At 44.3% G+C, this 25,256-nt stretch overlaps 1 pseudogene; it reads right to left on the bottom strand.

The window, feature by feature from the left end:
- Window positions 1–3,486: 3,486 nt before the first annotated feature.
- On the bottom strand, window positions 3,487–4,234 carry LOC129018842 (PEST proteolytic signal-containing nuclear protein-like; annotated as a pseudogene).
- Window positions 4,235–25,256: the final 21,022 nt, after the last annotated feature.

A 25,256-nucleotide genomic window follows, 5' to 3' on the forward strand; every position in this document is an offset into this window, starting at 1 on the left:
TTGCTGTGGAGAAGCTCAATTTTCAGTGTTTGAACTGAACCCTTTCTTGTTAGGGAATGTGTGAAAGAAGAATTGTGGGGGAAAAAAAGCAAGCATAACCAAAGATCATCAGCAGTGAAGAATCTAGGCTGTGGCTGAGTGAACCAGAGGCCTCTAAAATGGACCCGAGTCGATCTTCAGAATGGGGATCTACCGTGCAGGAGCTTCTTGTGCTCACACAAATCTGTAAATAGGAACATTGTACATTGTCGAATTTAAATGATATTAATTTTCTCAAGCTATTTTTGTTACTATTATCCTAAAATTGAATATTTGCAGGGAGCACTTATACTTTTTCATAATGTCTGTATAACAAATTTCTATGCAAGGACATGAATAAATTATGCTCACAGCTCAGTTTTGTATAATGTGCCATTTATAGCCATCATGTATATGAACAATCACAAGCATAAGTAGGTATTGCTTATGTTGCATGTGCTAGGATCCTTATTCCTTTCTTATACTTGGTAATAGCACCAGATGTATAGTTGAGTAAACCCTTTTCAATTTCAGATTGGCAGGCCCATCCCCTTGGGTATCCTCTCAACTATCCATTGTTCTTTCAACTCTGGGATGAGAATGAATAACTGAGGACAGTTGTTCAGGACATGCTCCTAACACTTTGAGATCAATATCCTGAGAGCCACTTCTATGCATTCCCAGACAGGCCCTGGGCACCCCCATCAGGGCTGACCCTGGGCCACAGCATGCCTCAGGGGTCAGCTCTCTAGGACAAGCCACTTGTCAGAATGTTATCCCCTGAGGCTGAAGCCACAGCCATGCTTGTCTCTTCCACAGAAGCACTTCTCTTCCACCCCCTTTCACCACAGTTGGCAGATTTGAAAGAAAATATGGTAAGATGAGAAATTTACTTCAACAAGTTTGAATGATAAGTTTCAAAGCAGCCCTAAAAGGAAACTAAAGAGGCCATAGTGGGGTCTCCCTATTGAAGTGCCCTCTGTCATAACAAAACTTCTCCTACCTATGGTTTCAAGGTAAATTCAAATAAATTCTCCAGAGTAATCTGGGCATTCTATGTCTTCTTTTATCTGGGGGAGAAACGACAGGTTGTGAGGCTGTTATGCTAAGGACACTCTATACCTTTAGGAGCTAAAGGGGCCAACTTGCCTGTTACCCATGATACATGATTAGCACGGAATATGTCAAGATCAAAACTAAGTTTTACAAGAAACCAGGAATTTCTAAGGAGGCTTCTTATTAACAATTTTGCAAGAATATTTTTGTGGTTAGTAAACATAAGATTTCATGCACAGGACTGTTTTCAACCTTTCTCCTTATGTAACTAGTTCCTTCTAAAAGGCTTCACTCTTTAGTTTCATCTTCTTCTTTAATCTGCATTGACAACTCCCAGACCATTAGGAGGGCTTATAGCTCCAAGGCTGTAGAGTGCCACTGGCTAAAGCAATCAGCAATGCAGATCCTGAAGGAATTTAAGGCTTAATAAATGAATATAGTAAATAATAGACTTTTAAAGAATGAAATATAAGTATAGCTGCTTTCACAGCTCTTAATTAAACTATAAAGTAGATGCAGTAAATCAGACCAGACATGTGCAAAGTCACCTAAAAGAGAAAATTGCTCCCAGGACTGACCTAACCTTATTTAATATTAATCTGGTAGGTGTGAACATATCTAAAGCAAGCTTAGTTCCCCCTGATGGGGTAGCAAGTCAATCACTGAGGCTCAGGTGGAAGAAAACCTAGGAAGGGGGTCTTCAGTATTGGAACCTGGGGTGGGACAGGTGTCAAGGGTGAGTCTGTGGTGGAAATGGCACTGGGGTATTATGGTTTAGTAAACTGAACTATATAGACCAAGCAACTAATGCTCCTTGTCCAATCCTGTACTCACAAGTTATTTGGCTTCCTATGTAGACTTGTCTTACAGGGTAAAAACACATGTGTCCACACTGATGAGCTTCTGATCCTTGATAGTTACATTTCTCATTTTAGTTGATAATTCTAATTTTTATACATAAGTCTTTTAAATTTTTATTTACCAAACTTTATATGTCACCAATCACACACCCTCCCCATGGTGCTCCAAAAAAGTTAAGTTTCTGAGGTCCCAAAGGTCAATAGGGTGAGGGGTGGGTAGTTAGGGAAGGCCTCCTTGAGGAAGGGAGGTTTAGGCAGAGATCTAAGGAATAGGCAGGAGGTGGAGGAAGGTGGAGCGTGGAGGGAGCAGTACCCTTGGCAAAGGGAACCTTGTGAATAAAGGCCTTGAGACAAGGAGATTGGTGCTTTCAAGGAGTGAGAAGATTGCTGTGGCTGGATTATGGTGAATGAAAGGGCGCTGGAGTGAATTCAGCAAACCAACTGGGAGGCCATTGCAGTAGTGCAGGAGAGAAGTGATGGTGGCTTGGACTCCAGTGGTGATGGAGAGACGTTCATGGATATGAGAGACAGGAGGCAGAATCACCAGAACTCTGTGATGAGTTGATTTGCAGGGTGAGGGAGGGGGAGGTGTCAAGGATGGCTTCCTGATTTGTAGCTTGGGCTACAAGGTGAATGGTGGCGCCACACCATCGATGGAGCACTGAAGGGTCGCTTCTCTTCTCATGCTGCACACTCTTCCTCACCAATCCCATCCTTCTCATGCTTCAATCCAGAGCTTATCTTCAACTCCCTACAGGGACTGTTCCAAAAGCACTTCCTCAAACTCAACATATCCAGGACAAAACTCATCTTCTTCAACTATTCTTCTCTCCCTCCCATGTTGACTCATGGAGAAAGGTAGCACCCTCCACCCGACTGGGAAAGCCAGAAACAGGATGCCATCCTTGACCTCATTCTCTCACCTCCAGGAAATAGATAGCCAAGGGCTGAGGGTTCCACCTCCTTGATAGCCCCCATTCATTCATATATTGAATGACTGTTTACTGCATAATAGGAACTGTGACTAAAATAGTGAACCAGACAGCCATACTCTCTTCCCTCACAAAAACTTTATGAGGTGAACTGACAAGTAAAAGAGTAATATAATATAGTGCAGTGATGATAATGAGTAAGAGACAGCCAGGTGAAAAGGCTGAGGGAAGAGTATGCCAGTGACCTCTTCTAAAAAACGAAGACAGTAATATATCATTAAGTACCAGGCATCCATAACAGTTAGGATGCCTTTGCCTGCAAGTAACAAAATACCTGACAAAAAGTGGTTAAAACAACAGGAATTTCATTCCTAAAAGTAGGAAGTTCCAGATTTTGTGCTCAATGATGTCACCAAGGGTGCAATTTCTTTCCATCTTCTTCATCATTCTCAGCATCCTCAGAAGGTTCCACTTTCATCCTAGAGCTTGTAGCCTCATAGTTACAACATGGCTGCCCTGGTTACAAACATCACAACCACATCAAGAAGAAGGGGGGAAAATAGAGTTGCAAGAGGGCCATTCTCTCATGTTGCTCTTCTTTTTTTTTTTAATCTCAAACTCTCATTTATTAGTGTACCACTCAATCTTTTAAAAAAATGAAAAAGAAAAAAAAAGCAGCTCCAAAGATAGTCTTATACCATTCTTTAAAAAAGGAAACTGTTCCTTTTAACTTTACACCCATGCCACACCCCAATTTCAAAACATCATTTAATTGTCTTGGTCATGGACGTTTCCAAGATGAGATTTTATATTTCGCTCCCACAGCTTCTGGTTATCAGAAAACCCACGCTTCCTTTATTGAAGGAGTTTGGTCCAGCTGATATTGGTGTATCCCTTCCAATATTCTTCATCCTCATCTTTGCTCCTGGAGGCATTTCCTCTGGTTCACTTTCTATTGATTAAAGGGACTTCTACTGGTTAAATCTGTGACAATTTGAGCATTATAACATCTTCATCTTCATTAAAAGCTGCTGCTACTGAAAGAGTTTTTGGAGCAAGAGTTGGAACAGTTTCTTTAGGCTTACTTGATCCAAGTTTGACAGATATGGCCGATGCTTTCTTTGTCGTCTGACTACCTATGGCAAATCCAAACTTGGAGATCTTTGTAGTCTATGTTGGGAGGTCGGCAGCTTCTTCTTCAGCTGATCGCTTCTCAGCGCTGCGACTGGAACTTTCCCCTCCGTTACTGAAAGAAACAGTCTTAGTTTTCACAGGTTTTTCTGCTTCTTCTTCAGGTCCTCCTGCGGCTCCAGCTCGCTGCGACTTTTCAGGCTTCTCCTCTCCCGCCTCCCCGTTCTCCATTTTCCCCGCCGCCATGTTTCTCTTCTTTATCGGGGAGGGAAGTCTTTCTTAGAAGCTCCTCCAAAATAATTTCACTTGTGTCTTTTTGGCAGAACTGGGTTGTATGGCCATTCGTGGCTGCCTAAAAAATCTGAGAAAGTAGGAATCTGGTATACAGCTTCTCTTGTAACAGGTGAACTCTGCCATATTGGAGCAAAAGGAAGAGGAATGGCAATTGGACAGGCAGCCAACATGGCTGCTACAGTGGTATATAGTACCACCATATAGCATGTAGTTCCTATGTGCCCATACAAGAGAGAGACATAGTGATAGGTTAGACTGTCTATTGTGGGATTCACAAAGGGGTTTGGAACAGAAATCTAGACTAAGACCTTTTACACAAGAGATTCTTTGTGGAATACTTGCTAGAATATTCCCAGAGTATTTTGGGATACCTCAGACTCATACAAGGTTGTATAACCTCTAACTAACAAGATTCTAAGCAAAGGATGAGACATGATCATGCTCAGGTAATGAAAACTTAGGGTCCATTCATGTTCTAGTTAGTTCTCTTGATCTAACAGTTATGGCTTATAAATCATTCCATGTCGGAAGCCCCACTGGAAATAGTTGAGGTTCAATTCAGTTACAGCTCAATGAAGTCTGAAAACAAGTGTCCAACATTTTCTGGTTCATGGTTTAAAATAGGTTTCAAATAAACAATGAGGAAGCCAGTTTCCTGTTTGGGTTGGGTCCATGGGATCCTAGCCCATCAAAGCTTTGAATTATATTACAATGACAGGCAAGGACTAGAGGGGGAAGAACTGAAATGCAGAGGAAAGTTGGCACAGTGCCAGGAAACCTGGTTAAAATTAAGTCCCTCAGTCCAAAGGAAACAATGGCAGCTAGGACATGAGTCAATGGTACAAGTGCAAGTGCATTTGGGGGCAACAAGAGCACACACAGGCAGGCCATGGAACTGGCCAACCCAACAAGAAGGTCTTTCCACATTCTGAGACCCCCCTAATGCTGGCCTCTCAATGAGAGGGTAGATCTGTACTATTGAATACAGTAGCCACTATCCATGATGCAGCACTTGCAGTGCAGCTGGTCCAAATTGAGATGTGTTCTACATGTAAATTGCACACTGGGTTCCAAACACTTATAACAAAAGAGGAAAAAATATCTCAATAATTGTCTATATTAAATTTTGAAATGACAATAAGATATATTGTTAAAATTAATTTCACCTTTTTAAATACATTTTTAAGATGGCCACTTTTGAAAATCTAAAATTATACAAATAACTTGCATTTGTGGCTCACATTGTATCCCTATTCAACAGCACTGGGCTAGACAGTTCCCCAGCCTGGGGTTCTTAGTGGTTTACAAAGTCTCCATAGCAACTTGGATGGCACTGAGCTGTTGGAATTCAAACTTCTGGAGAATTCATTCATTCCTCCCTCAGAAATAATGCATGGAAAAGAAGCCTTTCTTCTGTCACGTTGTGGAGACAGAGCTTACTGATTCTGGGGTCTCTATATCAAATTCATCAGTTCAAAGATTCCTAATGTCAATTTAAGGTAAAATTGTGTACTTTTCCAGGAGAGCTAAATGCTGTGCACCCTGAGGATGTCATTTCTTAAAATAATCATAACATGGCTACAGAGTGAGGAGACTGGTTTTCCTGCATGTGATATTAAGTTATTCTGAAGGCAGTACCTAAAGAACAGCCTCAGAAACACTTGGCCCTCAGACAGCACTACTGGGACAAACAGGCTGCCTCTCCATGTGTCCATGTGCAGGATAACTGTAACCTGAATGTACAAGTGCTCATCAGTCATAAGCTATGAAAAAAGTGTAGTACCTGGACATAAGGCAATAGGGAATAGTGGGGACTGTAGCCAACTGAAGATTGCATGCTCTCGCCAAAAAGCATTCACATTCAGATTTTTTTAACACTATGCTGACCAAACAAAGCACATTTGGGAGATGGATTTCTTTCGTGGACTCCTTTTTGCAAGTTCTATTTCCAGGCAGCTGTTACAAATGCGCTACAATGCTTCACAGCCAGGGGCATTTTTCAGAATTATGCCTAAGGGCCTTTGAAAAACTTCAGTTATTCCCATCTCTTCTCAGACCTCCTGAATCTGAATTTCTAAAGTTTCGGGGGACCTGCCCCAAAAATCACATAGGTTCTTTTCTATTTTCCTAAGCGTCGGCTGGCTTGAGAAATAAAGGGACAGAGTACAAAAGAGAGAAATTTTAAAGCTGGGCGTCCGGGGGAGACATCACACATTGGTAGGATCCATGATGCCCCACAAGCCACAAAACCCAGCAAGTTTTTATTAGGGATTTTCAAAAGGGGAGGGAGTGTGCAAATAGGCATGGGTGACAGACATCAAGTACCTAACACGGTAATAGAATATCACAAGGCAAATGGAGGCAGGGTGAGATCAAAGGACCACAGGACCGAGGTGAAATTAAAATTGCTAATGAAGTTTCGGGCACCATTGTCATTGATAACATCCTATCAGGAGACAGGGTTTTGAGATCAACCGATCTGACCAAAATTTATTAGGCAGGAATTTCATCTTCCTAATAAGCCTGGGAGCGCTATGGGAGACTGGAGTCTATCTCACCTCTGCAATCTCGACCATAAGAGACAGGTATGCCCCAGGGGGGCCAGTTCAGAGACCTACCCCTAGGTGCGCATTCTCTTTCTCAGGGACGTTCCATGCTGAGAAAAAGAATTCAGCAATATTTATCCCATTTGCTTTTGAAAGAAGAGAAATATAGCTCTGTTCTGCCTGGCTCACTGGCGGTCAGAGTTTAAGTTTATCTCTCATATTCCCTGAACAATTGCTGTTATCCTGTTCTTTTATCAAGGTGCCCACATTTCATATTGCTCAAACACACATGCTGTACAATTTGTGCAGTTAATGCAATTATTGCAGGGTCCTGAGGCGACATACATCCTTCTTGGCTGACAGGATTAAGAGATTAAAGTAAAGACAGGCATAGGAAATCACAAGGATATTGATTGGGAAAGTGATAAGTGTCCATGAAATCTTAACAATTTATGTTTAGAGATTGCAGTAAAGACAGGCATAAGAAATTATAAAAGTATTAATTTGGGGAACTAATAAACGTCCATAAAATCTTCACAATCCACGTTCTTCTGTCATGGCTTCAGCTGGTCCCTCCATTTGGGGTCTCTAACTTCCCGCAACACTAAAGGTACCACAGATGATTCAAAAAGTGAAAGGAAAATAAATCTCGAGACCCCAAAATCATTAAGCCAAAGGGAAAAGTTAAGCTGGGAACTGGGTCACGCAAAACTGCCTCCCCTTTGGTTCCTAAATCGGATGGCTACAAGATGAAAAGCTACACACTGCCCTCATATTTTGCCCACAGGGAAATTCCTAGTGAACTCCAAGATCTTTAAAGTGTTTCTGTTAAAATTCACCATGGTGCCCGGGCACAGTGGCTCACGCCTGTAATCCCAGCACTTCGGGAGGCCAAGGTGGGCGGATCACGAGGTCAGGAGATTGAGACCACCCTGGCTAACACGGTGAAACCCCTTCTCTACTAAAAATACAAGAAATTAGCCAGGTGTGGTGGCAGGCGCCTGTAGTCCCAGCTACTCGGGAGGCTGAGACAGGAGAATCACTTGAACCTGGGAGGGGGAGGTTGCAGTGAGCCAAGATCGCACCACTGCACTCCAGCCTGGGCGACAGAGCGAGACTCCATCTCAAAAGAAAAAAAAAATTAACTATGGCAATGTAAATGATAACTTATCTTTACAGGTGCAATCACCCCTCTTCCCACCATGATACAAATGCATATCTAATTGTTCCCCCCCCCCCCACCCTGCCGCATTTGTCTGTTAATCTTATGTAAAAGTGCAGATTCCTTGCATTTCCCCTGTCCCATTTGGCCATGTTACATAAAAATGCAGATTCACTGAGCTAGACAAAGGCATGAATATTTTCTCCCTACCCACCTCTTGCATGAAAATTGTGTACTTCTCAATATCCTGCCCTTTCCTCTTTAAATTTGGAGCCCTCAAAATCATCTTCAGAGAAAAGCATAGACCTGTCGCCCAGATGTGCATCCTTAACTTTGGCAAATAAACCTCCTAAAATGATTGAGACTTGTCTCATCATCTTTCTCGATTGACATAATGGGCCCTCCTACACAAAAGCCACTGCACGTTCAGAAAATTCAGAGTCCCCTGGAGGCTGGAGTAAATGAGGATGGCTTCCTGGAGGAGGTGTGAAGGTGTGACTCTGGCCTCATTCTGACACATTCCCTCCCTGGCTTACCTAGACTTGGCTTTAGGAGCTCATCTGGGCTCCCCCTGGACCCCCAACCACGCCCTTTCCAGAACCACTGCTAGAGACCAAGGAAATGATGCTCTTACCAAGGGGCCATGTTGTGGTGGGGCCTAAGATTCATAGTTCAGGCAGTGTATACAGAAGGTGGCCAGAGCAGAAGCGAGTGGCCATGGCACAGAATCTATTTTCTTTAAATGCTCAAAGCTTACATATGTCAAGTCAGCCCATAATAGCCATCTCTTCCCATTTTGATCCCATCCCACCTTGGCACAGCCAAGGCAATATCATGGCATTTCTCTTAATCACCCTCATGGTCTGCTGTGTGCTTACTCCTTTTCAACTGTAACGATGACCTAGAAATATATAACCATATTTTATATAAATACAGAACTGCCTAAAGAAGCAGCTAATATTGTGATTCCCCTGGCCCTGCCCCCACCACTTCCTGCCTCCAACTCCCCACCCACCATGTGAGGAAAGCTTATGCTTCTCTTCCTTTCTCCTGGGGACCTCCTTTCACTGCCACACCAGTCCCACTTGTCCCACCTCTGCCCAACACATTCCTCATGGACAGTGCCCATCACCTGCAGCTCTGCCCCTCACTGCCAATCACAGGGCCCTGCAAGCTCCAAACCACACGGCCAATGGTAGCCTAAGGACCCCCTTGCTCCGCACCTCGAATTGACCACCACTGTCTGCTCATCCTAGGAACCTCCAAATTCAGGCCCTTTCGACCCTCAGGACTCCAGATTATTCTTCCCTATACCCACATCTAGGACTGACCCACTGCTGATTCAAACCAGTGCAGACATTCAAATTATTAAAATACTCAGTTCTTTTGCACACTTTGTGGTAAGTAGCCACTGCCCTGAGCCCTGTCACTTGAGTCTCTCTATGACCTTCAGGAATTTCTCCACAATCCAGCAACAAAAGGGTTAACACAAAGCACAGCTGTGAGTTCCAGCAATCATTCTGATTGGTCAGTCCCCTTGCCTTACCAGGTGATTAAGGTTTTAAATTTCACCGTGGCACCACACGGCAGACAAATTTTGTATGCCTAATGCTGGTTGTAATTTAATGCAAATAATCATTTCTTTTGAGGCTGCAAGATGGGGGTCTAAGGACTCTGGACTCAGCGTGAGGTGCATGAGGGCATGCAAACACCTGGCATCAGGATCGTGCAGTCACACCCACATCAAGCCAACATCTGCATAACGCAACTGAGAGGCAGCAAAGCTGGTCCCCTAAGATGCCTTCACCAGCAGCCCACCACGGAGCCTAACATTTCTCCACTCATTCCCTGAATTTTCAGTGAGAGAAGCAACACAGTAAGATCTCAGATAGCAACATCCTAGTTGAATTAGTTTTACCTGGTCTCTTCTTAGTTTCTTCCTGCCTAATAGCAAGAGAAAGTCCTGGCCAGTGCAGTGGCTCACGCCTGTAATCCCAGCACTTGTGCTGGAACGGATCACTTGAGGTCAGGAGTTTGAGACCAACCTGGCCAACATGGCAAAACCCCGTCTCTACTAAAAATACACAATTAGCTGGGCATGGTGGTGGGCACCTGTAATCCCAGCTACTCAGGAGGCTTAGGCAGGACAATTGCTTGAACCTGGGAGGCAGAGGCTGCAGTGAGCCAAGATCACACCGCTGCACTTTAGCCTGGGTGACAGTGCGAGACTCCGTCTCAAAAAAAAAAAAAAAAAAAAAAAGTAGAGAAAGTCCTATAGGAAAAAGACTCTAGAAAGATTAGTTTTCATGGGAAATCCAAGGAAGGTGGCCATCGAGAACTAGGGGAGTATCATGCAAAGGAAAGGAATGAGGAATAAGAGGGGTGTACAAGAGGAAACCCAGGACAATGCATCATTTAAAGTCGTGTTCCCCTGAACATATTGCAGTGAAGAGACAAGCCAGTCAGCAAGGATTTGACTCGTTAGTCAAATGAGGTGTGAGCCTAGGCGAAGAAGCAGCTTCCCTCTTCCATGCCATTTACGTGGTTACTTCCTCTTCTTGTAATCTTCAAATCCCAGCTTGCCTGCTCTAATGGCCATTTGTAGTTTTTGTCTTCCCCGCATGCTTCCCATCTTCTTCTAGTAACAGCGCCTCCCCTTCCTTAAGGGATCTGCTCCTTCCCCATCCATGGGGGTCCTCTGAGGCTGCTGGCCTCAATACCATAATCTCAAACGCAGTGGAGTCAGTGACTCAGGTGTAATCAATCATAGTATCTCAATCTCCTGGCCATGGGGATTGGTCCAAGGGACAGCCACCTAACCCAAACTGAGGCAATAAGATTCTTCCCTGCAGGAATTTGAAATCTAAGTACACAGACATCCAGGACGAAGGGAAATCGAGGCTGGGTCTGACAATAGTGCTCTAAGAGAAAGGCCATGAGATACCCAGAGCCATCCTGGTTTCTTTCCCTCCCAAGCCCAGGTTACTATTACCTTGATGTAATAACAACATCAACTATCCCCCAGCCCCATATCTTTCCAATAAACTCAATTGGTACTTAAGTTAGAATCTGTTTGTGTCATTTCAAACACAACCAAAATTGATACAGAATATTACAAGTGACATCTCTAGAAGATGGAATAGGCAGAGTCACGAAGGGGCGGGGATCTGATAGTTCTTGCTACATGGCTAAATGATTAGCTGATACATATTGTGATCCAAACCATGTGTACCCATGGCTAAAGCATTAGAAAAGGCTTGGTAGGAAAATGTCAAGATATTAGAGAGCTCTGACTGATCATTTTAGCTTAGACTAAAGCAGGATGCATGGACATGTTGGGGTTGCCTCTTTCTGCCTTTAGCTAATGCTCCAAGAACCCGGGGGGTGAACGAATGAGCTTCCTGCCTGTGCAGGTTATTAAGTTATTGTCTCCCAGTTCTAAGCCCACCCTTCTACACCTTGATCTGTGATGGCAGGGCTGAGACTCTGCAGCCCACTGTTTTCTTTCTTTTTTTTTTTTTTTTGAGATGGAGTCTCGCTCTGTTGCTCAGGCTGGAATGCAGTGGCACAATCTCGGCTCACTGTAAACTCCACCTCCCAGGCTTAAGTGATTCTCCTGCCTCAGCCTCCTGAGTAGCTGGGATGATTACAGGCACGCACCACTATGCCCGGCTAATTTTTCATATTTTTAGTAGAGACAGGGTTTCACCATGTTGGCCAGGCTGATCTCAAACTCCTGACCTCAGGTGATCCACCAGCCTCGGCCTCCCAAAGTGCTGGGATTACAGGCATGAACCACCATGCCTGGCTTTTTTTTTTTTTAATTTTTTTAAGACACAGTCTCACTCTGTCACCAAGGCTGGAATGCATGGATGCGATCTCGGCTCACTGCAGCCTCCGCCTCCCGGGTTCAAGTAATTCTCCTGCCTCAGCCTCCCTAGTAGCTGGGATTACAGGTGTCCACCACATTTTTGTATTTTTAGTAGATATGGGTTTTCACCATGTTGGCCAGGCTGGTCTTGAGCTCCTGACCTCAGGTGATCTGCCCACTTTGGCCTCCCAAAGTGCTGAGATTACAGGCATGAGCCACCATGCCCAGCCCAACCCACTGTTTTCCTTTGCTTGTTGGATTCTGCCAATAGGATGAAATACAGGGAGAATGGAGGGAAGAGGGATTTGCCCCTTTCAGTAGTAGTTTCCAGCTCCTTGTCACTTTGCCACAACTTGACCCATCAGGCCCCCTTAAAGGGTTCAGCACCGCTGAGTCATTCATTCCTTCCTCAATGAGTTCTGTCCCTGGCCCTAATTAAAATTAATGTCCTGACTAGGAAGTGGCTACCTGGGAGGATTAAAACAAATGGGGAAGTCTGATCCCAAGCACCTTCTATTATCAATGTTTTCTTTGCCAAAAAAGAAAAAAATGCTAGCAATTCCTGGCCATGATTGTCACTCACTTGGGAACAGCCTGGGGACAGAGGCCGTACTGACCTTATACCTATGCAAGAAGGGCCCTATACTGACCCCTCAATGCTTTAAAATGTCCCAAACTGACCTCCCTCTAGCCATTCCTCTGCCCCTTCCCTATGGACAAGAAGCGCATGGGCCCAAGAGGATATGTCCACCTGGAGCCTGGGACTCTCTTCTGGACCATGCTCCAAGCACCTAGGACCACAGAGTGCCCTCCCCAAATGGCCTAGAGCTTGCTTTCTGGGCACATGAGGCCCCCTTCCCTGAGTTCTCCTTCTAAAAGGGGATTGGGTTTCCAGGTTGCACACCCCTTAGCCTGAAGTGCTACTAAGAGATGCTGATGGAGGCTGGGGGGTCAACAGAGCTTGGACGTGCCCACTGAGTTGTCCATATGCCTGCATGGGTCCCCACTAAGCAGAACAGAGTCCAGTGGAAAGAGAAGATGGGGTGGGCAAGGGACTTCTTTTTGTGTTCTTGCCCCAGCCTCACAAAGAGGCTCAGAGAGGGCCTCACAGGAAGTGAGTAATTTCTAGGCCCTGGATCTAAAACAAAGGCCAACAAGGCCATTAAGCTGAGATCTAAGGAAATGAGCTAAGAGACAAACTGCAAGGCTGGGCACGGATTCAACCAATGAAATGAGTGAGAGTTTTATGAGGCTGTATTGCCAGAGAAACCTTAAACTGAACATATAAGCGCTTATGATTGTCAACCCCAAGCACCAGAGCCCATGCCAGAAGGGAGCAGGCCTCAAGACAGGGCCACCCCAGCAGCAAAATCTTTCCAGGTGCTCCTCAGGAGTGTCCAAGGTGAGCCCTGGATGGGAGACCCCAGCAACAGGGAAGCCATACTCGCTGACCACAGACTCACCCACAATCAGGCCGTGAGTCAAGAAACATGTCTGCCTGCTTACTCACTCTTCCTGACAAGCCGGCATGCTGTGCTCTGTGCCAGGGGCTATCACCTCCTGTTCCCTTTCCCCTTTTTAAAAATGGAAGTTTTTATTATCTTGCCTTTCCCCCATCATGGCTTCTATATTGGGTGCATTGGGGTGACATGCTTATCTCTTTGCCAGATCCAATGGAGGGGAGAAGAGGTATCAGTAGCCATGGTTGTCTCCTGGGGGAAGGAGGTATGAACAATGCGGAGCTATTTTAAGCAGAGATATCTTTGAGATCGTGTGTGTGTAAAGAAGGTTGCGTGTGAGTTAGGCAGCAAAGTAGTGTTCCCTGTGCCCATCTCCCACCCCTGGCCCTTCTAGTCTCAGGCCTTGAACTCTTAACTGCAGAGGAAGGGCATGAGCCAGGCTGGAACAATCACTGCACTTTACCTCGACCACAGTGACTGACTCAGGGTGGTCTTATCACAGTAGCTGCCAATCTCAGTGCTTCTGGGTGGAGCTGGTGGCAACGAATGCCTTTCTGTTTTTTGTTTGTTTGTTTTGAGATGGAGTCTCACTCACTCTGTCACCCAGACTGTAGTGCAGTGGGGTGATCTCAGCTCAACTGCAACCTCCGCCTCCCAGGTTCAAGCAATTCTCTTGCCTCAGCTTCCTGAGTAGCTGGGATTACAGGTGTGCGCCACCACACCTGCCTAATTTTTATATTTTCAGTAGAGATGGGGTTTCACCATGTTAGCCAGGCTGGCCTCAAACTCCTGACCTCGGGTGACCTGCCTACCTCATGCCTTTCCTTCTTGACCCAGCTGTTGCCATGCGAGTCCAAGGCTGTGTCAGAGGCTGTGTTCCCCACTATGTGGAGAAAGGCCATGTGGCATAGGAGAGAATTAGACAATGGGTTAGGTGAGGTAGGGATAGAGAGTGTGTGTGTGTGTGTTCTAGAAGCCTCAATTCTCTCTTTCCAGTCCCAGAGGTCACCAGAGATTCCTGCAAGTCTGCTTTAGATTCTATGAGCTTCCTTACCTTTTCTACTTAAGCTAGTATAGAAAGTATAACTGACACTTAGAAGAGTCTCAACTAATTAACCAATCCTTAACATTTGAGTTAAACTTTCTTAAACCCATGGTTCTTTACAATACTTTCTCATTCTGTTTATATATCCTCCCAACAGAATAAAAGTGTGTGTGTGTGTGTGTGTGTGTGTGTGTGGTGTGTGTGTGTGTGTGTGGTTTAAAACAATAGAAATTTATTCTCTCACAGTTCTGGAGGCCAGAAATCCAAAACTAAGGTATTGGCAGAGTTGTGTTTTTCCCTGAGAGAGAAGATTCCATGCCTGCCAACTGGCTCCTGGTGGTGGTCAGCAATCCTTGATGTTCTCTGGCATTCCTTGGCTTCTAGTGGCATCACTCCAACCTTTGTCTTTACCTTCAGATTGTTCTCTTCTCTTTGCATGTCTGTGGCTCTATGGCTCCACATCTTCCTTTTTCCCTTACAAAGATGCCAGTCATTGGATTTAGGGCCCACCCTAATCCAATATGACCTCATCTTAACTAGTTACATCTGCAAAGGCTCTGTTTCCAAATAAAGCCACATTCTGAGGTTCTGGATAGACATTAGCCTTAGGGGGCACACTATTCAACCTATTACACATATATAATATGTCCTACCATTGCCCACTTGAGAGGGCTTGGTTGTTTTACATGCCAAAAGCAGTGAACATACCTACCACTAAGAGCTTGGCTTCTAAATGCCATTCTTAAAATCTGCACATTCTCCACATGAATCCCAGAACTTAAAGTAACAACAACAACCACAAAAAAGAACCAAATAGTGATCAAAGAATGATTGGGGAAAACTGAAAAAGACACAGAAGTCAGTTTGAAAGAACTTCCACTGGCCAAATTTGGGACAGTTTGAGCATGAAATAATAACAGTAATATGTCCTCTCAAATAATATAGAAAACCATGAATCAATACTTATATACCTAAATATATACATACAAACAAACATACATACATGTACTAATTGAAAATAGAGATATTTGTCAATCCTTTTTCAGCAAATATAATTTCATCCTATGGATATATGGTAGTTCATTTAAGTGTTCTATTACTGATTCAAGTTAATTCCAATGCTTTACTATTTTAATAGTAATGCAATCCATTTATTTTATTTTATAATATTTTAGACTCAGGGGGTACATGTGCATGTTTGTTACATGAGTATATTTTGTATTTGTGGGATTGAGCTTCTACTGTACCCTTTACCCAAATAGTGAACATTGTACCCAATGGGTAATTTTTCAACCCTCGCCCTCCTCCCAACCTCCCCTCTTCAGGAGTCCCCATTGTCTATTATTTCTATCTTTGTGTTCATGTTTACCCATTTTTTATCTCCCACTTATGAGTGAAAACATGTGGTATTTGATTTCCCGAGTTAGTTCACTAAGGATACTGGCCTCCAATTCCATCCATATTGCTGCAAAGGACATGATTTCATTTTTTATGGCTGCCAAATAAATTCTATTGAGCTTTATTTTGTATTTCAAAATACAGACAATTTAATCAATTAGAATTAAGTACCACTGCAACTAGCATAGACTCAAAGTAATAGTGGATAGTTTCTTTCTCCTATTTGGAAAATCTGGAGGCAGGCTGTCTGTGGCTGGTGCCCCACCAAGTAGTTGAGGACCCAGGCTTTTTCCCTCTTTCCCAAGAGTACCTCCCAGTCTAAGATGGTTCTGGATCAGTGGCTCTTCATCAGGGATAATTTTCCCCCTAAAGGACAGTTGACAATGTCTGGAGACATTTTTTATTGTCATATTGGCAACGAGGTGCAACTGGCATCAAAAAAGTAGAGGCCAGGGGTGCTGCTAAATGTCCTACAACCCACGGCAACAAGGAATTATCTAAACCCAAAATGGGAACAGTGTGGAGGTTGAGAAATCCAGTTCTCACTCCATCCATCACACCTGTGATCCAAGAAGCAGGTCAGTATACAGAAGAAAGGGGCAAAAGGCATATGCCAGCTGACTTAAGAAAAGTTTCTAGAAGCTGCCACACAATTCCACTTATATTCCATTCACCAAAACTTAATCACATGGCCACACATAGTTGGAAAATGTAGTCCTTATTCTCAGCAGCAATGTGCTTAGTTAGATATTGAGGACCAAACTGTCAGTCTTTGACGCAGTAATTATATTGGACATGACTTTTCAAATTAAATTTACCTTCCTCCCCTTGCCACCTTTCCCATGACTGACCCTGAGCAAAAAAATCATTCCCCTCCCTGCCAAGAAATGGTTGCTTTTCCCCACCGATGCTTTGAGAATTATTGCCTTAGGGAGAAAGAATGTCATCTTGAACCATTACCTCAAAACTAGTTGAGATTCTTCTTTGCTTCATTGACTTCACTTGACAAATATTTATTGAGAGCTTTAAAGTGCCATGCACAGTGTTGAAGGCAGCTTAGAACCTCCCACAGAGCCAGCTCACACACAGGCATGGAACCAAGCATACCACTTGGACATCATGGCCAAGGCAAACCTAGAGATATCTGTGATGAGATATCTCTATTTTCCCCTAGAGAAAGAGAGGTCTTGTGGGAACACACCTGTGGAAGAAAGAGCAGTGCAATCAGCAATCCCTGAGGCCAATTCTGAACCTACTACCAGTTCATGTGACCTCAAGCAAGCCATATCCTACCTGCACCTCTATTTTCTCCTTTGCAAGTCTAAGGCTGGGATCCAGAGGTTTCCCAGGCCAGCACTGAGTAACCTACATAAATCAACTTGGAAGTGTGCTTAAAATGCAGATTCCTGGGCCCACCCCAAATTCTGATTAAGAAACGCTATGGTGGGGCCTGATAATTTATGAGTTTTTTCTTAAGTGCATATGTTCTTATGCCCAACAGCTGTGAAAATTACTAGACTAGTAGAAATCCTTCTTAGCTCTAACAGTCCAACATCTTGGAAATTAGAAACAAATCCACATTCATGTAGCATGAGAAAGTCCCTGTAACATTTCAGGAGACGCTACACACTCAGATGTAAAATGAGAGCTTGCAAAGTCATAGAAAATAAGAAGACATCATTTCTACCAAAAGCATTACTAATCAACTGCTTCAAGACTGGGAAGTCATTTTCTATTACTGGCATAGAAGAGGAATAACAACATTATAAAAGGTACTTAAAAAAAAGATGGATTTTCTGAGCTCTGAGACTACACTGAAGGAAAATAAGTCATAATTCTATGTCACTATGAGCCCATAATTTTTGCCAGAAAGAGAATAAAAGGAATCAAGACTCCCTACACCTACTTGCTAGAATAATCAGGCATAGGGATTAGCTAAAGGATGCAGAGAAGCCCTCTTTACATCTTCCCCCAGCACCAAGAAAGCTATGCCAGCCCTTGGGCCCAACACAGCTTTGTTCTTTAGAGAATCATGCCTACAAAGGTTTGGAAGCAGTGCATCTAATACTCTGAGTGATATTCAAATTTAAATTGACATAGAATAAAGAGAAAATAAAAGCCTTGTACAGGTCTCTGAATCTTGAGGTCCTACATTTGCATATCTCACTACCATCAAAATAATCAAAGTACAATGAGGTCTCAAATGAGACCTAGAACAGACCTGGAACATAAAGATTATCAAAGGCTTATCCAAGAAGACATCCACAAAGCTGAATTCTGAAGGCTTAATATGTGTAAGTCACAAAAGCGTTGGAGAAATTGGAGGATGCTGGCCAGGTGAACTAACACACACCAAGATCTGGAAGTAAAGCATCCACTGAAATATACAAACTACAGGTAGTTCATTCATTTGAAACCTATCCCAGAGTGGTGAATGGTGAGGCTGGAAAGGTAAGCAAGGCCAGAGCATGAGTGGCCTTCATCGCACACAAGTACAGGAATGTGGGCTTTGTCCTGAAGGCAATAGAGAGGCACTGGAAGGTTCAAGGCTGGGGAGCAACTCTAGCTGCATGCAGAGAATGGACTGTAGCAGAGGAGTATTCCAACTAGGGAGACTAGTAAGAAAGCTAGTGCAACACTCCAGGTAGGAAACAATGAAAGTCTGACACAAGAGAATGGTAGTGGGATGGATAAAAGGAAAATTTCCTAAAGCACTTTGAGTTGTAGAACTAAGACTTAGTGTTTGATTTCACTTGAAGAATAAGACAAAGGGGATAGTCAGCAATGACTACTTTGGGCACCTGAGGTGGTGACAGTCAGTGAAAAGTCAAACACAGAAAGGAAGCAAGTTGCAAAGGTTGGGGCAGAAGAATCCAAGTAAAGGCTCCCAGGAGGCAGTTGACCATAATGGCCTGAGACTTAAGAGAGTGATTTAGGCAGCAGATGATAAATCAAACCACAAGCCAATAAAATGACCCCAGGAAAGAATTAAGAGTGAGAAGAAGATGAACATGGAACCCCAGGGAAAAAAATCAGCCTTTAAGCTGCAACAGAAGAAAATGGGCATAAGAAAAGCTAAGAAAGAGTCACCAGAGGGGCCGAAGGAAAACTGTGAGAGTGGGTACTAAAAATTCAAAGGAAGAACAGATTTTAAGAAAGGAGTGTTAATCATGGCTACTGTTTCCAAAAGGTTGTCCATGAGATTCCACAATGAAGAGGTCCCTGATGACCTTGGGAGGCACAGCTTGGAGTGGTGGGAGCAAAGCCAGAGAGCCTTAGATTTAAGAGAGAATGGGAGGTGGGAGGTAGGAAGTGAGGACAATGAGTTGGAAAACCTTGGTGAAGCTAATCTGTAAAGAGTTTAAAAGAGGGAGGCAACCAGTGCTGGATGGGAGACGGGAAGGTGATTCTTTTAAAGATGGGAGACACTTGGGACAATTTACATGACTTAAATTTACTGAGTATTCATATGTGACCTCATTTGAACCTCCTAATATCCAAGAGGAAGTTTTCCCATTCTACAGATGTGGAAACTGGAACGGAGGCTAAATGACTCAGAAACATAGGGGAAATTGATGGTGGGCTTTGGAAGAAGAGATACAGCCATTACTTCCTTCCCTGAATTCCCACTGCCACTTCATCATGCTGGAGGCAGAAGGCAGGGAGGCATGGAGAGAAAGAAGGAAAAGAGGATTGGAAAGGAAGACTCACAGTGCTAAGTCCCCATTAGGTGCAGGAACTATTAGAAACTTACTTATCACTGTATTCGCCTGTTCTCACACTGCTATTAAAGACATACCCAAGACTGAGTAGTTTATAAGGGAAAGAGGTTTAATGGACTCACAGTTACATGTGGCTGGGGAGGCCTCACAATCATGGTGGAAGGTGAAAGGCGTGTTTTTTGTTTTGTTTTGTTTTGTTTTGTTTGTTTTTTGAGGTGGAGTTTCACTCTTGTTGCTCAGGCTGGAGTACAATGGCGTGATCTCACCTCACTGCAACCTCCGCCTCCTCGGCTCAAGTGATTCTCCTGCCTCAGCCTTCTGAGTAGCTGGGATTACAGGTGCCCACCACCACGCCCAGCTAATTTTTGTATTTTTAGTAGAGACAGGGTTTCACCATGTTGGCCAGGCTGGTCTCGAACTCCTGACCTCCAGTGATCCATCCACCTTAGCCTCCTGAAGTGCTGGGATTACAGGCGTGAGCCACTTCACCTGGCCTGAAAGGCATGTCTTACATAGAAGCAGGCAAGAGAGAATGAGAGCAAAGTAAAAGAGGAAACCCCATATCAAACCATCAGACCTCGTGAGACTTATTCATTACCTCAAGAACAGTATGGGGGAACTGCTCCCATGATTCAATTATCTCCCTCCTGGTCCCTCCCACAGCATGTGGGAATTATGAGAGCTACAATTCAAGATGAGATTTGGGTGGGGACATGGCCAAACCATACAAATCACCTTTAATCAAATCCCACTAACCCCTCAAGAAAGACACTATTATAAAGTTTGGCTTACAGTGAGTAAGGGCTCTGAGGTTGAGAAAGGTTACACCTTCACCAGGTCATGCGGCCAGTAAGTGACTGCATCTGATGTCAACTTGGATCTGCAGAAATTAAGGTGTCCTCTCACCACTTCTAGTAAGCCCTTCATTTCAGAGTCTCAGGCACTCTCCTCCAGCAACTCCACTAGTCTTCACATCACCCCTACCCCCACCCCCACAGTAGACTATTTATGAACACTGCTTTCATTCCAGTCTGTGCTCACCCAAACCCTACATGGCCTCATGTCTCACACCAAGGTCAGCTCCACAGTGGCATGAGACCATGTGCCTGGAGGAAGGGAAGCTGAAGAATACTTCACTGGGTCCTTCCCTTTTACTCAACAGTAAGTAATTTAAAAGATTATTTTTATATGAAAAATAAATCTGAAGACATTGCTAAGCCAAACACAAAAATTACATGAATTTCTGAGATGAAATATGAGACTTCCATGGGATGTCCTGCTTGTGGTGCCGCTTTGGACTCCAGCAAGTTCCTGTTTAGAATATTTCAATGGAAATTCATGAAAAACAACTTAAAATAGGACAAAGGGCTTATGGTGGAATTTCAGACCTTCCAGTCCATCCCACTTGCTTTCCAGGCTTAACTAACCCCACTTCCCCACAAGAACCTTACTTGATACTCCTACTGCATCCCTTCAGCTTTCCCCTTTATCTCTGCTTCCCCTGCAGCCTGGAATGCCCTTCTTCTACTCACTCATCTGAAACCTGTTCACCTTCCATGAAGTCCTGTAGGATCAGAGTCATCTCCCTTCCACTAATCTCCCATGTTAAGCCAGCACTTGTCACAGCTATCGTGCATTGTTATATTATCCATCTGTGATGTAGGGCTTGTCTCTCTAAACTGCTTAATAATAGGGATCGTGTCTGCCATATCCTTGTGCTTCCACACATAAGCAAGATAGCTTTCCCAGAGAAACAAAAACAGCAGCAGCACCAACTTATATTTAATAGGTACTCATATATATGATCTCATTGGAACTTCATAATAATACCACGAGGAAGTTTCCCTACAAAACTGACACTTAGAGAAGCTAAGTGACTCTTGCAAGGCCATACAGGTTGGAAGAGACTGCTACATTCTGACAGCAGAGCCTGTGCCATACTAAGTAGGTGCTCAAAGAATGTTTATTAGTTGACTTTTTCCACTTCTTCCTCTTAAATGGTAGCAGAGTACCATTAAGTGATCTTCATAGACTCCATAGAGAACAGCAGAATCATCTAGCAGAGCCCCCCCCCTGCTCATTTCTGACCCACAAAATCGCTAGACATAATACAATGGGCTTATTGATTTAGGTCATTAAGTTTTTTATTAGTTTTTCAAGTGGCAAGAGAAATCTAAAAAACCCTCATGAGTTCTGAAGCAAATTTCTCATAGTTGGCATTTAACACAATTTTTGCATTATCACTGAGCACACATTAGGCAAAGTCTGTCCTAGTGCATTCCCAGTTCATTGTTGATGCCCTTTCCCAACAATCCAGTTCTCTCCAAGGTCCTCTGAAGATCCCCTCTCAGATCTTCTTCCCTCAAGATGCCCTAAACCTTAGAATCCTTCTGGTCTTATGCCTCTCTTCTTCCTTCTTCCTTCTTTTTTCTTCTTTCTTCTCCTCCTTCTCCTCCTCCTCCTCTCCTCCTTCTCCTTCTTTCTTCTTCCTTCTTCTTCCTCTTCTTCTTTCTTCTTTCTTCTTCTTCCCTCCCCTTCCCTCTCCCCCTCCCTCTCCCTCTCCTTCTCCTTCTTTCTTTTTACCCAGGCTGCAGTGCAATGCCATGATCTCAGCTCACTGCAACCTCCACCTCCTGGGTTCAAGCAGTCCTCCCATCTCACCTCCTGAGTAGCTGGGATTACAGGTGTGTGCCACCACGCCAGGTTAATGTTTGTATTTTTAGTAGAGACAGGGTTTTGTCATGTTTGCCAGGTTGGCCTTCTTCCTCCTTTACCCTTCTATTATCCTTCCTCTCCTCCCATTAAAGTGTGTTTCATTTTAAAGGAAGAATTCTTTTTTAATACAGTCTCACTCTGTTACCCAGACTGGAGTGCAGTGGCGTGATTTCAGCTCACTGCAACCTCCACCTCCTGGGTTCAATTAATTCTCCTGCCTCAGCCTCCTGAGTAGCTGAAATTAAAGGCATGCACCACTAAGCCCTGCTAATTTTTTTGTATTTTTAGTAGAGACGGGGTTTCACCAAGTTGGCCAGGCTGGTCTCGAACTCCTGACCTGAAATGATTCACCTGCCTCAGCCTTCCAAAGTGCTGGGATTACAGGTGTGAGCCACCGTGCCCCACCTTAAAGGAAGGATTTAGTAGCCCTAAAGAATCTCCAAGGTGAAGATTAGAAGGAGAGAAATCAATGCAGCATTTGTGTAGAGACCTAGGAGGAGAGGGCCTGAACACCAAGCAGTCTCCCTGGTGTTTCTTTTCCATCTTCTATTCATAGCCTTCTACACAAACCAGAAAAAGATCATCAATTTTATGCCAGATGTGAGAAGATGCCCACTCCCATCGCCTCCCCCAGTAGTAAGTCCTCATTAAAACTTGCTACCCTCTGTATCTAAAATGATTTAATGCTTCCTTTCCTTTGAAGTGATGATATTACAGATTTTATTATCTTTTCAAGGAGAAAAGGTCTGTTAGAATAAATAAAGCCTTAGTATATGAAGTAATGTTCAGAGTGTCTTATCAACTTTAGTCTTCCCCTGGGAATCCTCTCTCTTCCCCTATGCTCACCACATCCTGTCCTTCTCTTCCAGCCCTGCTCTGATTATTAACTAAGAACCCATAGAAACTAAGGTTTCCTTTAGCTCTCCCTAAATGGGGTTTGAATAACCCACTAACCATGTTTAAACAGGTCTTCTTAATCATAAACATCACCCTAGAAGACAAACATCACTCTTCTATTATGTGGCTGCCCATAAAACCTAGACAGCTTCCTGTTTCTGTTTGGACCTCATATGCCTGCCAAAGGTATGTGCCATTTCCCAGTGGCTTTGAGGGAGGCATAAAAGCCAGAGCCCACAGGATTGTGTTACTCAGTCTTTGTCTTAGGTCTCAGGTGGGGCCAGATAGGGAGGGGAGTGTCACATCTTGTTGCATTACTAAGGCTGATAGTCACCCAAAATACAAAGATAGGACTGTATCTCTTGGAGATGAAGGTTCACATGTCAACATACACTTCCCACCTAAGTCAGTCTTCCCACCCCCAACCTTGGTCACGTCATTCCTCACCTCACTTCCCTCCTACTCCACTTCCAATCTAGAAGGGCCCCTCTTCTCCTGTCCACCCAACTAATGGCTACCTAGCCCACCAAAGTACACTTCAAGCCCCACCTCCTCTCTGAAGCCTCCACTGGCCACTCAGGTGACTTTCTTCTACCATTCACAGATGGTAACATGTGTGTATCATTCCTACCTAAAATGCTGGAGAATGGTGTGTTAACTCTTCCTGTGGTATTTGTTTTCTCAACATTATATTTAAGTTCCTGGAGTGCAGAAAGTGTGTGCTGTCCATGTTTGAATGCCCCACATGCCTAATGAAGAACAATGTAGATGGAAGACCCATGAGCAATATACTGAATCAATTAAAGAGACAGGGCATGACATTGTTCAGGCAGCTGTTAATAATAATAATAAAATTAGTTGCTATTATTAAGCCTGTTTTAAACTGCAGAGAACAAGACAGACACAGGGAATGACCTACAAGCTTCAAGACTCAGAGAATTCAACAACCTTAAGAAATACCTCCTGGGCAGAATGCTGTATTTGGAAGGTTGGAAGACTCTGAGCTTGAGAACCCTGAAGAAGGCGGAACTGTTGGGTTGCCGGCAGCCGGGAACGGTTTGCCTGACACTCTTGGCTGGGCTGGAAGAAATGGGGGGAAGAAGGGCGGCGCACTGGGCTGCCGGAAGCTGGGTTCCTTCCGAAGGGACGTTACGCTACCGTCCGTAATATCACCCCAAGCCCTAGCATTCTCAGGAAAGTCGCTTATGAACCCATGACTCAAGTGCCGCAGTGCTTGGGCCCACGCTTCGCAGCGTGGAATCAGCGGCGGGGCGCGGTGGCACGAGGAAGCTGTGCAAAGCCGAAGGGGCAGCCTCGGACCAGGAACCTTACCCGTCCGGCGGGTCTTATGGCCGAGTCACCGTGGCAGCGCGGCAGCTCGGGCCCGGTTCTCCCTGGCGGGCCGGGGTGGTCACCTCTGCAAAGCAGGGTTTCTGGGCCGTGATCGAGTCTTGCCCACGGGCATATCGGGAAACGCCTGCTGCGCTCCCTGCCTGAAAATCCACTCTTGAAAATGCACTCCCTTAGGTTAAAACGCTGCCTTTCCTAAGGACCTTCTTTAAAAGTAAATCCTAACATAAGTTGGTGCAGCCAGTTTCCTTCCCTTACAGACGCTGAAAGCAGAGCACTGAAGGGATGGGATTCTTGAAGGGGAGGGAGGGAGGTAAGGCTACTGATGATCCTGGAAGGGACAGCTCCACTGTGAAGGGTTTAGGGGAAGGCGGGTATCAGCTCTGGTTGCTCGGCGAGCTTGCCGTATTTCAGCTGACGACTTTCGTTAATGAATTTCACCTCTAGTGCACAGTGGTTTATCTGAAAGAAAAGGCTGGACTAGAGAAGTGGTTCTCAAAGTGGTCCCCAGACCAGCAACATCAGCATCACCTGGGACCTCGTTAGAAATGAAAACTATAGGCCAGTCCTAGATCTACTGAATCAGAAACTCAGCGGAGAGCCCAGGAATGTCTTTCAACAGCCCTCCAAGTGTTTCTGATTCATGCTGTCATTTGGTGACAAACTGGACTAAATGATCTGGCGAGTCCCTTGCAGAGAAGAGAGCTGATACTTTTTAATGTGGTTCATGAGGCCATACAAGGCCCTCACTGATCTGGTCCTCATGTAACTGTACAGTCTCTTAAGGCAACAGTCTTTC

This window comes from Pongo pygmaeus, chromosome 17 (genome assembly GCF_028885625.2).
Source record: "Pongo pygmaeus isolate AG05252 chromosome 17, NHGRI_mPonPyg2-v2.0_pri, whole genome shotgun sequence".
Lineage (NCBI taxonomy): Eukaryota > Metazoa > Chordata > Mammalia > Primates > Hominidae > Pongo > Pongo pygmaeus.